The sequence below is a fragment of the Arvicanthis niloticus genome, assembly GCF_011762505.2.
Source record: "Arvicanthis niloticus isolate mArvNil1 chromosome Y unlocalized genomic scaffold, mArvNil1.pat.X SUPER_Y_unloc_2, whole genome shotgun sequence".
NCBI classification, from domain to species: domain Eukaryota; kingdom Metazoa; phylum Chordata; class Mammalia; order Rodentia; family Muridae; genus Arvicanthis; species Arvicanthis niloticus.
The window spans coordinates 1379780-1396710 of NW_023044979.1; the positions used below are offsets into that span (position 1 = coordinate 1379780).

The 16931-nt window shown below is 39.7% G+C and overlaps 1 pseudogene; it reads right to left on the minus strand.

Annotated features, from left to right (window-relative positions):
* Positions 1 to 8591: 8591 nt before the first annotated feature.
* Positions 8592 to 16931, minus strand: part of LOC143433992 (uncharacterized) — a 137814-nt pseudogene continuing 129474 nt past the window's right edge.

A 16931-nucleotide genomic window follows, 5' to 3' on the forward strand; every position in this document is an offset into this window, starting at 1 on the left:
TACATGGCAACTGCCAGGTATGCTCCTCCCCACAGTTACCTGGCATCAGCTGGGTAGGACTGACTGCCTGTAAAAGTGGCTGCTTGCTACTTCCTCTCTTTTGATCTCTTGATCTCTTGCTCTCTCTTACTCTGGCCCTCTTAGGCTCTTCCCTTCCCTCCCCCCTCTCTCTCCACATGCTCATGCCTGGCCTCTACTTCTCTACTCTCTTCCCCTCTCTGCTTTTCCCTGCCTCTACTACCCTCTTAACTCCCCTCTCCATGTCCTGAATAAACTATATTCTATACTATAATGTCTTTTTTTTTTTGGTTTTTCAAGACAGGGTTTCTCTGTGTAGTCCTGGCTGTCCTGGAACTCACTTTGTAGACCAGGCTGGCCTCAAACTCAGAAATCCACCTGCCTCTGCCTCCCAAGTGCTGGGATTAAAGGTGTGTGCCACCACCGCCCAGCTACTATAACACTATAACGTCTTGTGGCTGGTTGCTACTGGGGAAGAGCTGTCTCAGCATGAGGCATGGTCCTTCCAGGGGAAAAATATCTCAGCAGGAGGCAAGAGCCTGCTGAGTCATCCCCTTCCCCCACAGCTTCCCACACAGCAGTAGAATGTATTCCATCTGTCTTTAAAGAGAGGTAACTATGGGGAGGAGCATACCTGGCTGTCACCAGATAACTGAGAGGTGGAGTTTTAGACAGAATGCTAACACCATTAACATTAAAGAGTAATTTTAGTAAACAAGAGTCTAGTTCTGTGGCTTCATGCTGGGCTCGGGGAAACTGCAGCTTCCTTTCACCAGATGACAGGTTATCAATCAACCCTAGAGAAAATCCAGAATCCTAAGGGAAACACAGTTGAGCACTATTGGTAGCCAGCACATCTTCATCAGTGGCAAAGTGAAGAAAAACAACAGTTGGATTAGTACATGGTCTCTAGAAAAACAAAGCTCAAATCACAGAGAGAATGAATCTTTGTATACAAAAATGTTATTTAATAGAATATCCCAATAAAGGCTTTTAGACAAAGTAAATTAGAAAAATCAAGGGATGGTTGATTTCATGCAGCAGGATATTACACCTGACCTTCAGTGTATACCACAATTCTGAAGAATTAAGTACTTACTAATACCAGTTTTAAAAAGCAAATAAACAAACAAAACACCTTTGTTTTGTCAAAAATAGAGCAAGTACAAAAAACAAAACACCACCCTGTTCAATGTCTTTTATATGTGTAGGTTGTCAAAAGAATCTGTTGCCCAGATTAAAGGTGGATCTGAACATTTCAAAAGAGCAAGATTAATAAAGGGTTTCTCACTTCAAAAGTTGTAATTAAGAAATATGCCCCATAGCAAGCAGGATTTGATTTAGGATTAGGGGATTAGACAGTCATGGTTAGGGTTAGGATAAGGGTTTTTAGAATTAGGTTTAGGAGGTTAGGAAATTCAAAGGTGAGGGTTAGGATAGGGTTAGGCTCAGGGTTAAGGTTAAGGTGACCACCATTATTCTTGATGCACCCACTGTGTCAATATTATCCCTATTACACAAAGAAGAAATATCAGGCCTACAAGGTATTCATTTTGTATCTTAATGATTTGTTTTATTCTTATTTTGATAGCTTCTCTCTTACTTAGAGAAAGGCTTCTCGAAAGAACCTAAAAGTTTTTCCAGCCATTTGCCTCCAAAACTAGCATATTAACAAAGGAAGCAAAGACTTTGATATTCACAGAACCACACAGATAATCAAAGGATAAGTTTACAAGAGCCACACAGCCTGTTGCCAGCAAAGAACATTTATGCTACCCTATGCTGGGTCTCACTGTCAGCTATTGCTGCAGTTAATTTTCCTCTGAGATAAAATGCCCTTCAGTACTCTTCTGCTCTAGACATGTCTGGTTTACTTTCTGCCCAACCTAAAAATATGCTTAGTAAAGATTTTTTTTTTTTTTTTTAGTTTTTCGAGGCAGGGTTTCTCTGTGTGGTCCTGGCTGCCCTGGAACTCACTCTGTAGACCAGGCTGTCCTGGAACTCAGAAATCCACCTGCCTCTGCCTCCCAAGTGCTGGGATTAAAGTCATGAGTCACCACTGCCAGGCTTACTAAAAGTTTCTATGCGAAGTTTTCACTTGACAATGAAAATTCTGAAACAGGAATCCCAGACAAGCAATAGACACAAATTCATGGCTTATTAAAAATTGATTATTTATTAATTATGTGTAGAATATACTCATGAGACATAGTTTGTTATTCACATCATGTACTTAATAGCAAATGAATTACAAGTAAATTAAACTTGTTAAGTTGACCCTAGTTCATTTTGTTCCCAATGAAAATAAACTTAAAAATTGATATGAAAAAGACAAAATTATTTTTAACCAATATATCCACACAGGTACAATAAATATATAATGATAATATGGGTCTGAATCTTTCCTTGGAATAGGTAACATGAGTATGTATAATTAAATTTTAACATCTACTTTTAAAAATATGATACATGTAAACACACAGTTCTGGGTACAGTGATATCTCTTTGAACCCTATCCTATTTCTAGTACACAACCTGGTCTCTATTCCTTAAGATTCTAAGTAACTTTTAAAGAGTTTACTACTCCTAGACCAGAAGACGTTATTAATACTGGACATTGTTCTAACTCATATAAGAATAACATATCTATGCTTTTAATTATGATATATACATATTTTAAATTTTATGGAGGCATAAACATGTTAATAATTTAAAAAGATATTTATATTTAACAAAACCTCTTTAAAAACAGATAAATATACAAAGATAGGAAGATCCAGCACAGGGCTCATCTTCTAAATTAAACCACAACCGTTTTCATATCTTCGGCTCTCTTGAATTAAAATAATCACAGCAGGGCTTTTTAAATATTGCTAAACCTCAGAGAGAGAGAGAGAGAGAGAGAGAGAGAGAGAGAGAGAGAGAGAGAGAGAGAGAGAGAGAGAGAGAGAGAGACAGAGAGAGACAGAGAGAGAGAGAGAGAGAGAGAGAGAGAGAGAGAGAGAGAGAGAGAGAGAGAGATGGTTGGCCAGTATTTGTACAATATGGAAGTGGAATAACTATTTAGGTAATGTGAATTTGTCTCCTAATATACTAAGTAAAATATTTTTGATGTGACTGATTGTTTCTTCCAGTGCTTTATTCTTGTGAACATCTCTAGAAAGAAGTCAGTGTGTGCAACAAGAAACTGTATGGGTCTCCAGACTGGTGCTGTAAAATCAAGGATTCAAAGAATCTCCTGTCACCTGATCTTCATGTGAGTAGGGGTGCCAGGTCTTGGCCTACAGAAGCTAAGACATCTGGTTTCCCATTCCTCACAGAATCTTGAATCTCTCTATCTGAGGTCCTCATATAATTGTATTATTTGTGTTACAATTGTGATACTTTATACTTGAAAAGACTTTCTTTCCAATAGCTGTAACAGCCCAGCATCAAAGCATCACCTGAACAAAAGGTTAAGGGAAGGTGACCATTTTGAATTCGTATCTGAACTGAGATGATTGTGAGGCCCAAACTGCTCTAAAAGTATTCAGTGCTTGTCTAGTATATTAGTCAGAGTTCTATACACTACCAAACTAATAGAATAAATTTCTCTTTATTAAAGGGTATTGTTTAGAATGACTTAGGGCTGTGATGGTCTGGCTAATTCAACAATAATTGGCTATAAAGGCAAAGTGCAAGGATCCAGTATTTGCTCAGTCCACAAGGCTTGTTGTCTCAGCTTAGAAGTTTAGAATAAGCTGGAATTCCAAACAAGGTGGCCCTAATGTCAGTGAAGGAATGGACTTGCTATCAAGGTGAGAGCAAGCAGCTAAAGAGTGAACACCTTTTGTTGTAGTAATTATTTTAAAAAAGCAGCCACTGTTTAAACCAACTGTTTAAGCTGTGGCATCTCTGTCTAGCTCAGCAGGCATGTTTCATAGGCAGCTAGACACCGCCAGGCAAAAACACCAGCCCTGTCACCCATGAGACACCAGTGTGGGAGATGGTTCTGCATTCTTCCAGGCTGTCTATGCAAGGCTGGGCATTGCCTGGACCATCCCACCAACCAAACAGGCTTGGTACAGATGAGACTCTAATGCTTAGATTATCCAAATGCTTATATATTTGGTAATTATCAATAACAAGATGCCCTTACAATCAAAGGTGTAACCCAATACGAAACCTAGATATTCCAACTACCTTTGAGTGCTACAGACAAGGGAACATCAGCCTCCATGTCCCCCTCTCTCATTCTCTGTCTCACCCTTAGCTCCTCCTCTTTCTTCTCCTCCTCCTCTCCTTTACTCCTCCCACCTTAGCTACTCCCACAGCCTTCTCCTTCCATGTCATTATATAGGCTTGCAGTACAAGTCATGGATCAGATTAGAGCTGGGGATTTGCAGCTCAAACATCTGGATTAAAGCTGCGTCTTCCACTATCAAGACTCAGATTAAAGTCACTTTGGGGGATTTAGTTAATTCCAGATGTAATAGAGTTAACAATCAAGACAGCAATGTCAATTCTACCCCATGTCAACTTCACAAACAATCATATCTTCTTATGTCATGGTTAATTTCTAAATTGAAAAAAAAATGTCATAATAATGCCTAAATGTTACAATTTGAGCAAAAAGGAATACAATTTCAGCATTATGTATTGCACCAGGTTACAATTATGCCTAAAATGATTGAACTACCTTTTGTACAAGCACAGACACATAAAAATGTTATAATGCATTGTAGGAACATTTTTCAGTGTAGCAACTTCAAGTGTGATAACCATTGATATTTTCTTTATTAATTTTCTGAAATTGAGGAAAGAAAACACAACTGTCTGTAGAAATACAACATTAACAAAATATGACAAGAATACATCACTTATCCTCATTTCAGCAATTAGTCATGTGGCCTCTGTTTATATTTATAATGACATTCCCCTACTACCCATGCTGTATTTTCCCCAAACTTGGTAATAACCTCAGCAGATCTGGAACTTTTCCTGGAGGAGTGATTCATACCTTCATTTCTGATGGGTCTGTGCCCTTTGTAACCCTGTCTGGAGAAGGCTGTTGTAGGCTTCCATTGATTTAAATTACAAGATGTTTAATTGCTTTTAATCAACAATAGATACCATAAAACACTAGTTCTCAACCTGTGGGTCACACCCCCTGTGGGAATCTAAGAACCTTTTCTCAAGTGTTGCCTGTGACCAACTGCAAATCAAATATTCATATTACAGCTCATCACAGTTGCAATATTACAATTAGGAAGCATCAATATAATTCGTTTTATGCTTTGGGTGTCTCCATCATATGAGGAACTGTATTCAAGGGTCCCAGCATTAGGAATGTTTAGAACCACCGCAAGAGATTCTGCAGTCTAGACATAAGCCTTTGTAACTCCATTTGAAGAAGCAATTTAACTTCCCCATGGCGATTAATCAGACTTTCTAACACTGTTATTGCTTTCTTATCTTGTTGTGTTAAGGGCCTCAGATGCCTAAATTGACCATTGGGAAGACTGAAGGTTTCGCCTTTGTAACTCCATTTGAAGAAACAATTTAACTTCCCCATGGCGATTAATCAGACTTTCTAACACTGTTATTGCTTTCTTATTTTGTTGTGTTAAGGGCCTCAGATGCCTAAATTGACCATTGGGGAGACTGAAGGTTTCCTGTAATTCCTGGAAGGAGAGCTCACCTCTCTATAACTAATACTTGCAGGCCAACAGAACTTAAGATTAGAGGAATAGGAAGCAATTTTTTCGTACTGGGCCACTAAGGGTGGTAGCTTTGGTGTGGGGCTTCTTTATTCTTGGGTGGTTGTTAGCCAACAAATGGTGAGGACAAAGGGAGCAGCCATGGTAATCTGGCTCGAGATGGCTGTGAGTATTATAAAATTAACTCCGGAGACCAGCACAGTGAGTCAATTCTACTTTATTGTTCCAGAAATAACGTATATGAGGGCTTTAACAGGTACAGGTGGAAAGGATTAATTGGTCTAAGCAATTGATTAAGTATTGTGTGGGCTGGGAAGCCAGAATGGAACTTGTGTGCTGAGTTTAAGTAGCTCCACACAGGGACATTCTTTTGATAAGGTCTGTTGAAGTGAATATTTAAAAAGTGGCCACTGGTCAGGCCAACTGTCTAGGCTGTAGCGGCTCTACCTAGCTCAGCCACCCTGTTCCATGGCCAGAGGCCACATGCACACTGCAGATAGAAATGACCAGCCAGAGACACCAGCCATACCACCCATGAGACGCGAGTGTGAGAGAAGTCTCTGCCAATCTTCCATGCTGTCTTTGCAAGACTGGGCAGTGCCCAGACCATCCCACCATCCATGCAGGCCTGGTAAGAAAATGAGACTCTAATGCTTAAAGATTAATCAAAGGCTTTAGTAATTCTCAATAACAATTTGCCCAAAGAGAGTTGTTTCCCAATTAGCTAACCTAAGTAAAATTTGTTACCCACGACTGCTCTCCATACCCTCATGGCTCTCCATGGTTCCTACATCTCCACCCTCCATAGCTCCTCCTCTTTCTTTTCCTCTTCTTCCTTTCCTCTCCCTCTTTCTCTACCTCTTCAATCAACTTAGCTCCTCCTACAAAGACTGCCACCTATATTCGGGGACACTGTCTAGAAAAATTGAGGCAGAAAATTGAAGCCCTTCTAATAAAGGGAGTCCTCCACGTTGAGCTGAGTTCCACTCAGATTTGGGGGACTGTGACCTTCACACGTTTCCAACAACCTTGATTTTTTAAACCATCGATCTTGGCTATGAGTGAAACTGTACCAAATACTGGAAATTGATTCAAAACACATACAGCCTAGGACCCTGCCCAGCTCTTCAGGTGGCTGTCCCATAATTGACTGTGTAAAGGGACCGTCTAAAGGTCATTGTATTTTACTATCAGTTCAGCAACTTCAGGGTAACAAGGACTATGGTATTAATAGTAATTAATGCCGTTAGAATCCATGATCATTGTCCCACTGTCTCACTTCTCTGCTGTGAAATGAGTTCCTTGGTCAGAAGCAATTCTGTGTGGAATGCCATTGTGGTGAATGAGACCCTAAGTATGTGCATGGATTGTGGATTTGGCACAAACAATATGTGCATGAATGTTGAAATCATAAGCAGTGTATGTTTCTGTTCTAGGAAGAAGAAAGCTTTGTTCTTTGCCCAAGAGAAATGATCTGATGTAGTCAACCTGCCACCAAGTCACTGGCTGGGCAACCCAGGATATAGTTCCATATCTAGGGCTCAGTCTTGGTCTCTACTGCTGGTAGATCTGGCACTCAGCAGCAGATGTGGCCATGCCCTGCTTGGTGAGAGGACAACTCTACTGTTGTACCCAGGCATCCACCATGTCTACTATGTTCATGCGACCATTGGAAAATGACAGATATGACTGGGGACATGGCTGACTTCTCACAGAATAGATCACCCTAACTACTTGATTACTGAATGTATCCTCAGCTGAACTTACCTTTTGATCAACATTTACATGGGACATAAGTATCTTTACATCCTTTGACCATTGTGAGAGATCTATCCACATACTTATGTAGTTGCAGATAAAAGTGAATTGTCAGTTTTTCCACAGTGATTACATTAATGAGGCTTCTCTCCAATGTGATTTCTTTGTGTGTGTGTAAAGAACTCTGACATGCAAAGGCTTTACCACATTGCTAATATTCAAGCAGGTTTCTCTCTGGTACGTGATCTCTCCTGTCACTGCAGATGACTGTGACTTGCAAATGCTTTACAACACTGATTACATTCATGAGGTTTCTCTCCTGTACCTGTTCTTTTATAGTAATGGAGATGCTAAAGTTCTGAAAAGTCTTTACCATGTTGATCACATTCATGAGGTTTCTTCCAATGTGGGATCTTTTATGTTTTTGAGATTAGTGGGACATGCAAAGGCTTTAGCTCAAAGATTACATTCATAGTTCTGTCCAATACCTGTTCTTTTATGTTTTGGAAAAAATCTTTATGGAAAGACTTTCACCACTATAAAGTCCTCACAAAAGGGAAGAACTCCCCCCACCCAAGCCTCAGGAAGTCATGGTCACCCAATAACTCACAAGAAACAGAAGTCGATGTAATCAGCAAGAGGTATATTTTGACCAGCATGCTGAGGCCAAGACCCAGAACCCATGCAGGGTCTGTGGGGTTTGACCCTGAGCTTTGGAGGCAGAGGGAATTTAAAGGCAAAACCACAAGGAAAAAACCATAATCCAGGGGGAGTCAAGGGTGGTTATTGGAAAGTCCCAGCACATTATTCAGTTTGTGACAGGGTCTAAGTAACAGTCAGGGAGAATATTCTGTATAGGCTATTCTCAACAGCCTATTCATACTCAACCATCTTGTGGTCAGCCAAATTTCTGAAACACAGAGTTCACGAATGAGCTGACCTGTACTCTTGGTTCCTCTCAGCATGCTAGAAGTTTTTGAAAATTTTTAACACTTTCACCACAATGATTACATTCATAGGTTTCTTTCCAATATGGGTTGTTTTATGGTTTTGGAGACAAAAATTTTCTGAAAAGGCTTTTACCATATTAATTACATTCACACAGTTTCTCTCCAGTATGTGAACATTTATGTCTTTGGAGAATTTTCAATTATAAATGATTTTTTGCACATTGATTACATATCTAAGAATTCTCTCTGGTATTTTTTTTTTTTATGATATTGCAGATGACCCAGTTGTGTAAAGCCTTTATCATACTGATTACATTTATAATGTTTCTCTCTAGTATGGGTTTTCTATTATATGGGAGATAACTGGAACTTGTAAAGGCTTTGCCACATTGATTACATTCATAAGGTTTCTATCCAGTATGTGTTCTTTTATGTATTTGGAGATGACTGTGTTGTGAAAAGGCTTTACCACATTGATTACATTCATAAGGTCTCTCTCCAGTATGTGTTCTTTTATGATATTGGAGACTACTGTGACGTGAAAAGGCTTTACCACATTGATTACATTCATGAGGCTTCTCTCCAGTATGTGTTCTTTTATGACTTCGGAGATTACTGTGACGTGAAAAGGCTTTACCACATTGATTACAATCATAAGGTTTCTCTCCAGTATGTGTTCTTTTATGATATTGGAGACTACTGTGTTGTGAAAAGGCTTTACCACATTGATTACATTCATAAGGTTTCTCTCCAGTATGTGTTCTTTTATGATATTGGAGATGATGGTGATATGAAAAGGCTTTACCACATTGATTACAATCATAAGGTTTCTCTCCAGTATGTGTTCTTTTATGATATTGGAGACTACTGTGATGTGAAAAGGCTTTACCACATTGATTACATTCATGAGTCTTCTCTCCAAGATGTGTACTTTTATGACTTTGAAGATGACTGTGTTGTGAAAAGGCTTTACCACATTGATTACATTCATAAGGTTTCTCTCCAGTATGTGTTCTTTTATGATATTGGAGACTACTGTGTTGTGAAAAGGCTTTACCACACTGATTACATTCATAAGGTTTCTCTCCAGTATGTGTTCTTTTATGTCTTTGGAGACTACTGTGACATGAAAAGGCTTTACCACATTGATCACATTCATAAGGTTTCTCTCCAGTATGTGTTGTTTTATGTCTTTGGAGACCACTGTGACATGAAAAGGCTTTACCACATTGATTACATTCATAAGGTTTCTCTCCAGTATGTGTTCTTTTATGTCTTTGGAGACTACTGTGATATGAAAAGGCTTTACCACATTGGTTACATTCATAAGGTTTCTCTTCAGTATGACTTGTTTCATGCCTGCAACAGTAATGGGCACATGTGAAAGCTTTACCACATTTATTAGCCTGATCAATCATTTTATCATTATGAATCAATTTTACAGTTGGTCTTATAATAAAGAACACTCAAATCTTATGCTTTTATCACTTTGATGTTCACGGTTGTACTTGAAAATACCTGTGATGGTAAGAGTATTTGCTACATGGCTCACATTTATAACATCCTTTTTCTATATGAGATTTCTACATGATGCATTCATAGGTCAGAATAAAATGGAACAACTAAGAGCATTAAAACTCTGATTGCATTCTTAGTTTTCCCTGTAGTATGCATCACACCACAACAGCACTGTGAAACAGGATGAACAGAAGAACTGCAAACTTCTAGTACCCATAAAGATGTTCTGCAGTGTGAATTTGGGTAAAGTCAGAAAACCAATTAATTGTAAACACCTATCATATTCAGAAGGTCCACCAAAGGCAGAATACTACATATCTTCTCATTGTTGTGATATAGACAGAGGTTGTTTTTTTTAGTATCCCTATGCTCACATGGTTTCATCCATTCTGACAATTGATACCGCCATTAAAAAAGCAGAACAAATGAAATGTTTCCACATTGAATTCTAATGCACTGACTTTTTGTTCATTGTAGACATAATTAATGTTTCTCCAAAACAATATTCTCGATTTTCATAAACTGACAAAACAATAAACTTAAAAATTTCACTATAAGAATACGAGTGTCACCAACTTTATCATGGACTATTTGATTATTAGAAGGTTATGGATACATGTTTATCACTATTCAATGTGCAACATCTAAATATTATGAGACTATACAAATTGGTAGTTCCACAACATAGCTCTAATGGAGATACAAATCAATTAAAGGATTCTCTTAAGGCATTGTTTCCTTCTCTTCTTGCTTATAGAAATGCCTTGCAAAAACAAATCCGATAACTGACATGGAGGTACATAGTTTTAAGAGAATATTATAATCATAGCTACAATAAAATGACTCATATTTTACACACTTGCTTTCCTTTAGAGCATCCAGATCATATTAAAATTTCCTCACAGGCATATTTGTATCAGCTTAAACATTAAAATTACCTTTCATGGCCGGGCTGTGGTGGTGCACACCTTTAATCCCAGCACTTAGGAGGCAGAGGCAGGCAGATTTCTGAGTTCGAGGCCAGCTGGTCTACAGAGTGAGTCCCAGGACAGCCAGGGCTACACAGAGAAACCCTGTCTTGAAACCCCCTCCCCCCAAAAAATACCTTTCATGACGGCTAGAAGTTTGATGTTGTTCTTCAGTATGATGGACTTCCAAATCATAGCCTAAAACCAAGGTACAAGAAAATCAATGATATGGTATTGGAATTAGGCAAAATTCATGTTACTCTGAATTTTCACAGCAATGAACCTGATTTATTCAACTCAATATTACTTGTTCTCCATTGAAATAAGAGATGATCATCAGTAACCCAGAAACATTTTTCTCTTATTTTGAGAAGCAAAAAAAAAAAAAAATCAGTCTTACCAATATCAGTGAGGTTCCAGTAGGTCTCCAGCATCACATCTTTGTAGAGATTTTTCTGGGAAGGATCCAGCAAATTCCACTCTTCTGCAGTGAAGTTCACATGCACATCATCAAAACTCACTGCTTCCTAAAGTATCACATATATGTATACAACACAAAGCCTGATACTGACATCAATACAAAGTAAAGTTATGCTTCCTAGACAATATAATCAAATAATTCAGGTGATTCCTCCACTTATTTTCTGACACAAGAATTATAATATAATCACTATGTCAGTTTAGAAGAAACTTGAAATATTGACACTTGAACCCCTGACACAGGGTTCACCTGTGTCACTCCTGAACCCTTAGAATAGGATATAGCCTTGCAACACAAATGGCAATTGAGAGAGATATGCAGGGGGAAACAGATCAACTATACTGAGCACACATCTGAAAAGCTGGATGAAAAATTACTAACAACAAAAGTGATGGGCAAGCTGTGTGTATTTGCTCATGTCTTTAATTGCACAGGTACAGGCAGGTGGATATCATTGAGCTGGATGCCAGCACGGTCTATGCAATGAGTTTCAGGACAGCAAAAGTTACATGTTAAGAACCTCACTCTGCTACAAAAATAAAGCAGGAAACAAAAATGACAGAATGAACTCACAGTTCTTTAATGAAGTTACTGCAAAGAATTATGCATTCACTGCAGTACTGTATTCATCTCGAAAAACATGCAGTGAACCAGTTTAAACAGGAAAAGTAATTAAATTTTACTAGAAGGGAATGTATGTTTAAACATTTAAAAATAGACAAGTGAAAATATTAGTAATGTATATGTTGATCAGAAATAAAGAAGGTAGTTCAGGAGATATAGCTCATGAGATGGAAGCTCTTGCTGGTCTTCCACATAATGGTGGTCAATTTCTGACATACACATGTGGACCAATACCTGTCCATTTCTTCATGATCATGAATTCTGAGGACATCTTCTGACAACAGTAAAGATGAGGCACACATTCATAGTCATGCACACACGTATAACACACTTATTTATCCAAAATTTCAGAAGAAACACAAGAGTTAGGCAGAACATCATACACCTGCAATTCAATGACTCTGAAGAATCAGATAATATTAATGATGTGAGCAGAAGCCATCTGGAGAAATAGAATATATTTTGCTGAATTTCAAAATGAAAGATGTAGACTAAGAGCAGCACAAAATCATGTGCCTACTTAACAAAAATATGTCAGGTGGCTTATGTGGTTTCTATATCTACAATTAGAACAGGAAGTGCTTCACCGGGAAATTTGGTCTAGAAAAGCAAAAACAGAATGAATAAAGTTAAAAATATAAAACCACCAGGTTTGCAAAATAGCATAGCATTGAACAGCAAATGTGTGCACAGTATCTTATGTGATTTAGGAACAGAGTCCAAATGGGGAATGTATGGGAGCATGAGAAGAAAGCTGAAGGATCAGATTCAACCACAACACCGGAGACACCCAGAAAAAAATTTGGCCTGGCTAAGAGAAATGCAGGGGTAAATCTGCAGCAGAGACTGAAGGAATGGCCAATGAAAACTCATTCAATTGGAGACATACATGGACAAGCTCCAATCCATGACATTATTAAGGATACTCTTTGATGCTCCCACGCAGGAGCCTTGCATAATTGTCTATTGAGAGGCTCCACCCAGCAGCTGACTGAAGCAGTAGTGGATCCACAGTCAAACATTGCATAGACCTTGGTAACTCTAATGCAAGGGTTGAGGGAAAGATTGAGGGCCCTGAAGAGGATAGGAACTCCACAGGAAAACCAGCAGACTCAACTAACCTTGATCCTTGGGGACATTCAGAGACTGAGCCACAATCAATAACAGGCTGGACAAAGGACCCGGGCCCTTAAGTAGCAGATTGCAGGTCAGTCTTCATGATGGTCCTACAACTACTGTACCAGGAGCTGTCCCAAAGCTGCTTTCTATCATTGCAATTTGTTCTTTTAACTGGGCCGACACTTCTGGCCTCAGTAGCGAGGATGCACATAACCCAATACAGACTTGATACACCATCATGGGTACCCAGGGGCCCACATCCTCTCAAAGGACAAACAGAAGATACAGTAGAGAGTCTGTGAAGGCAGGCGACTTAGAGTAGGGACTCTACCAAGTTCATAGCCATTTTAATTACAAAAACTTAAAACTGGAAAGAATCCAGATGCCCCTCAACCAAAATACGGATATGGAAAATGTGGTTCATTTACAAAATGAAACATTATTCAGCTATTAAATACAATGACATCATGAATTTTGCAGGCAAATGGATACAGCTAAATACTATCATCTCTGTGAGGTAACCTAGATTTAAAAGCATGTGCATGTATGGACTCACAAGTGAATAATAATCATAAACTACAGGAAACCCACACTATACTCCATAGATACAAAGAAACTAAACAAGAAGGAAGGCCCAAATGAGAATGGTTGAATTATTCCCACTCAGAAGGGGGAATAAGCAATCATAGGAGGCAGATGGAAGAGAGAGAACTGGATGGGAGAGCAGATAAGAAAGAGGAATCGGGTAGAAGCAGCAAAAGGTGTGGCGAGAGACAAGAGAGGGCCAGAGGGGGAAAATGAATCAAAATCTGCAGCTGCCTGGGGAAGGGAGGGGGTACATTTAGGATGTGCCAGAGAGCATGAATTGGAGGGTGACAAGGAGTCTATGGGGTTGATCTTAGCTGAGATGCATAGCAGTGAAATATGGACGGTGAAGAGGCCACATCTCCAGTCAGGCAGGAACCCCAGTGGAGAGTTAAAGACACCAACCAATACAAAAACCTTTATACCCAAAATTTGTTCTTATCCACAAGAATGCAATCTACAACATAGATTCTGTACAGCAGCAAAATAACCCTTTGATACCATGTTGTTCTAACTTGCTACTCTGCTGCTTTGATTGAATCCTCTAAGCAAAAGCCTCTCAGGTAAGAAATGGTTGTTCTGCATGGTTCGGTCAGATCAGTCCATTATTTTGGGAGCTAGGTTAGAAACTGAAGGCAAAAAGCATGGAAAAACACTGTCTCCTGGCTTGCTCTCTTGCTTGACCACTGTCTCATGCTTAGCCTGCTCTCTCATCCAGCCCAGGACCACTTGCTTAGGGATATTGCCACCCTCAGTGGAAGAGCCTTCCTAATCAATCATCAACACTCTTACATACACAGCAACCAGCCATTCTGATGAGGACACACCCTCGATTGAGGCTCCTTCAGATGACTGTAGCTCTGAAATGCTGAGAATTTAAGACAACTATGACACAGACACAATAATAAATAAGAAAGTTGTAACATCCCAAAACCAATGAGCTAACCATATCAATACAAGAGGCCATGCTACCCCATGAGGGAGTTGGAGTTGTGGCTGAGCAAGGACAAAATAGGGAGGGCACCTGGCTCAGAGCAGGGAAGGATACATTGTAATGGGGACCTCAGAGACTGTGCTGACCTGGGGTGAGGTGTCTTTAACACTGGGTTCCCAGGCCAGTGCTACCAAAGATGTGGCTAAAGCAGCTGGAAGGTGGACAGAAAAGCAGATTGTCCCACACAACTCAAATGACCACCAACAAAGGACAGGATCTCTGGTCCAAGGAAGATATGCTAAATTTGTTAGAATTGATGAAGAATGACTTTCCATCTTATGACAGCTCCAAGTTCAAAACTACAGAGTCACATATGGACTGGGCAGAGGATAGTTCATGAGGTGGGAAATGAGATCTTTGTCTTTCCACCCTGTAAAACAAGGTAGGCAGAGCCTGACATTGCCCAGGATGCTGTCTGGAAGAGCTCTCTTTCATGAACTATTCAATGGGTCTAGGTCCTGTTGTTAAGAAGGATTTAACTCAAGGTGTGGGGCTGGTAACTAAATCGACTAGGGTGGAGTCTGTCTTATTTCATCAATGAGAGAATAACAAAGTGCCACACACAAAATAAACAGCCACAAGGGGACAGTAAAGGCTACCCAGCAGATTCATCCACTTGGACAGTGGAGAAAATGAAGACAGGCAGGTAACTGTGAGCACTGTAGCAGGGCTCCAAGTCTTCTCTACCCTTACCTGAAATTAAGACCAGAGAAACACCATCCACTATACCAGGCTCTAAAACATCTTTGAAGCACTTTGGTGCTGGGACTGTCCAGCATATCCAGTATAGCAGGGTTCCATGTTCAATTTAGTCATCTCCCTCCACATATAATCAAGAAAAACCTGGAAACTAAGGCATACACACAAATCTGGCAGAGAAGCCACTGACACAGGAAGAACAATGGTTCATCTTAACAAACGGGCTTTCATTCCTTTAGTTGGGAGTCCTGAGGATTTTGGGTCAATGCACCAAGATGTTATGTCCAAGACACAGAGAGCACAATGACCAACAAGGAGCCTATTGCAATGCAAACACATGGAGGTCTTTATTATGAGCTCTGTAATAAGGATTCTCACCAGTCAGCCTCACGTGAGATCTAAACTGAGAGACCAAGTCTAGAAGTGCTGGGTATTTATTGTAGTTACAGCGAGATTGGGATATTAACACACAGGTCAGCAACTTAACATTTTAAAAACTGCACGTCTGGCATAATCTGCAGGAACCAATCAAAAGGGCAAAAAATCATCTGACAACCATGATGGGTAGACTAATTTTTTTCTCTGTAAGGTGTATTAGTTATCAATATGTAGCTTAACCCTGCAGTTGTACCTTGACTGGCTGTTGACAAGGAGGGCTTGTCATGGGATGTTTGCGCAAGTGGACTTTGTGTACTCTCAGAAACACAATTAATTGAGATTTACAAACTCATCTTTGTGCCTGAGGCCCTTATTATTGAAAGATACTCCTGTTTAACCACAAGCCATGCACTGCAGTAGATAAGGTACTTTGTCCAAAGACCTACCTCACTATCTGTTACTGCAGATCCTAAGATCAGTTGCACTTACTCTGAGACAGAATACAAGTGGAAGTTGCCTGTCTCCCTGTGCATCATCTTATAGATAAGATAGACAATGCCTTCCTTTCCTGCCTCATCCCTGTGTCTCAGCCCCACTTGAGCAGACAGTCCCTGTTCAACCACATGCTTTACCTGCCAGGACACAGGTAAGCTTTCTATAGGTCTACCACACTGTCTGTAATCCCAGATGCAATGATCACAGTTTTCCCCTAGCACTGTACTAAACACCAGAGGCAGCTTTACCTCTGTCCTGACTCTATCTCCTTGTGGATTGTTAAGATCATCTCTTCCTGCCCACTGCTTCTCACTGCTCCCAACATTAACCAGCATTCCCTCTTGAGGATACCCACCAAACAGGTCAGTAAAAGAGGCAACACTCAGGCAACTCTCTTTGTAAATCCAGACATCAAACAGCAACCCAGGAACAAAACTCCCACCCAAGCAAGACAAATCCAGAAATCAGTACCTAAATCAATAATCACTTCAAACCCAGAGGCCTAGACACGAGAATAGGAATATAATAAATAATATCCAGGAAAATATGTCACCAAGAAATCTAAGCTATCCTATCACAGCCAGTCCTGAGAAATAAAAATATGCATAATATATGTGTACAACACAAAGTCTGATACTGATATCA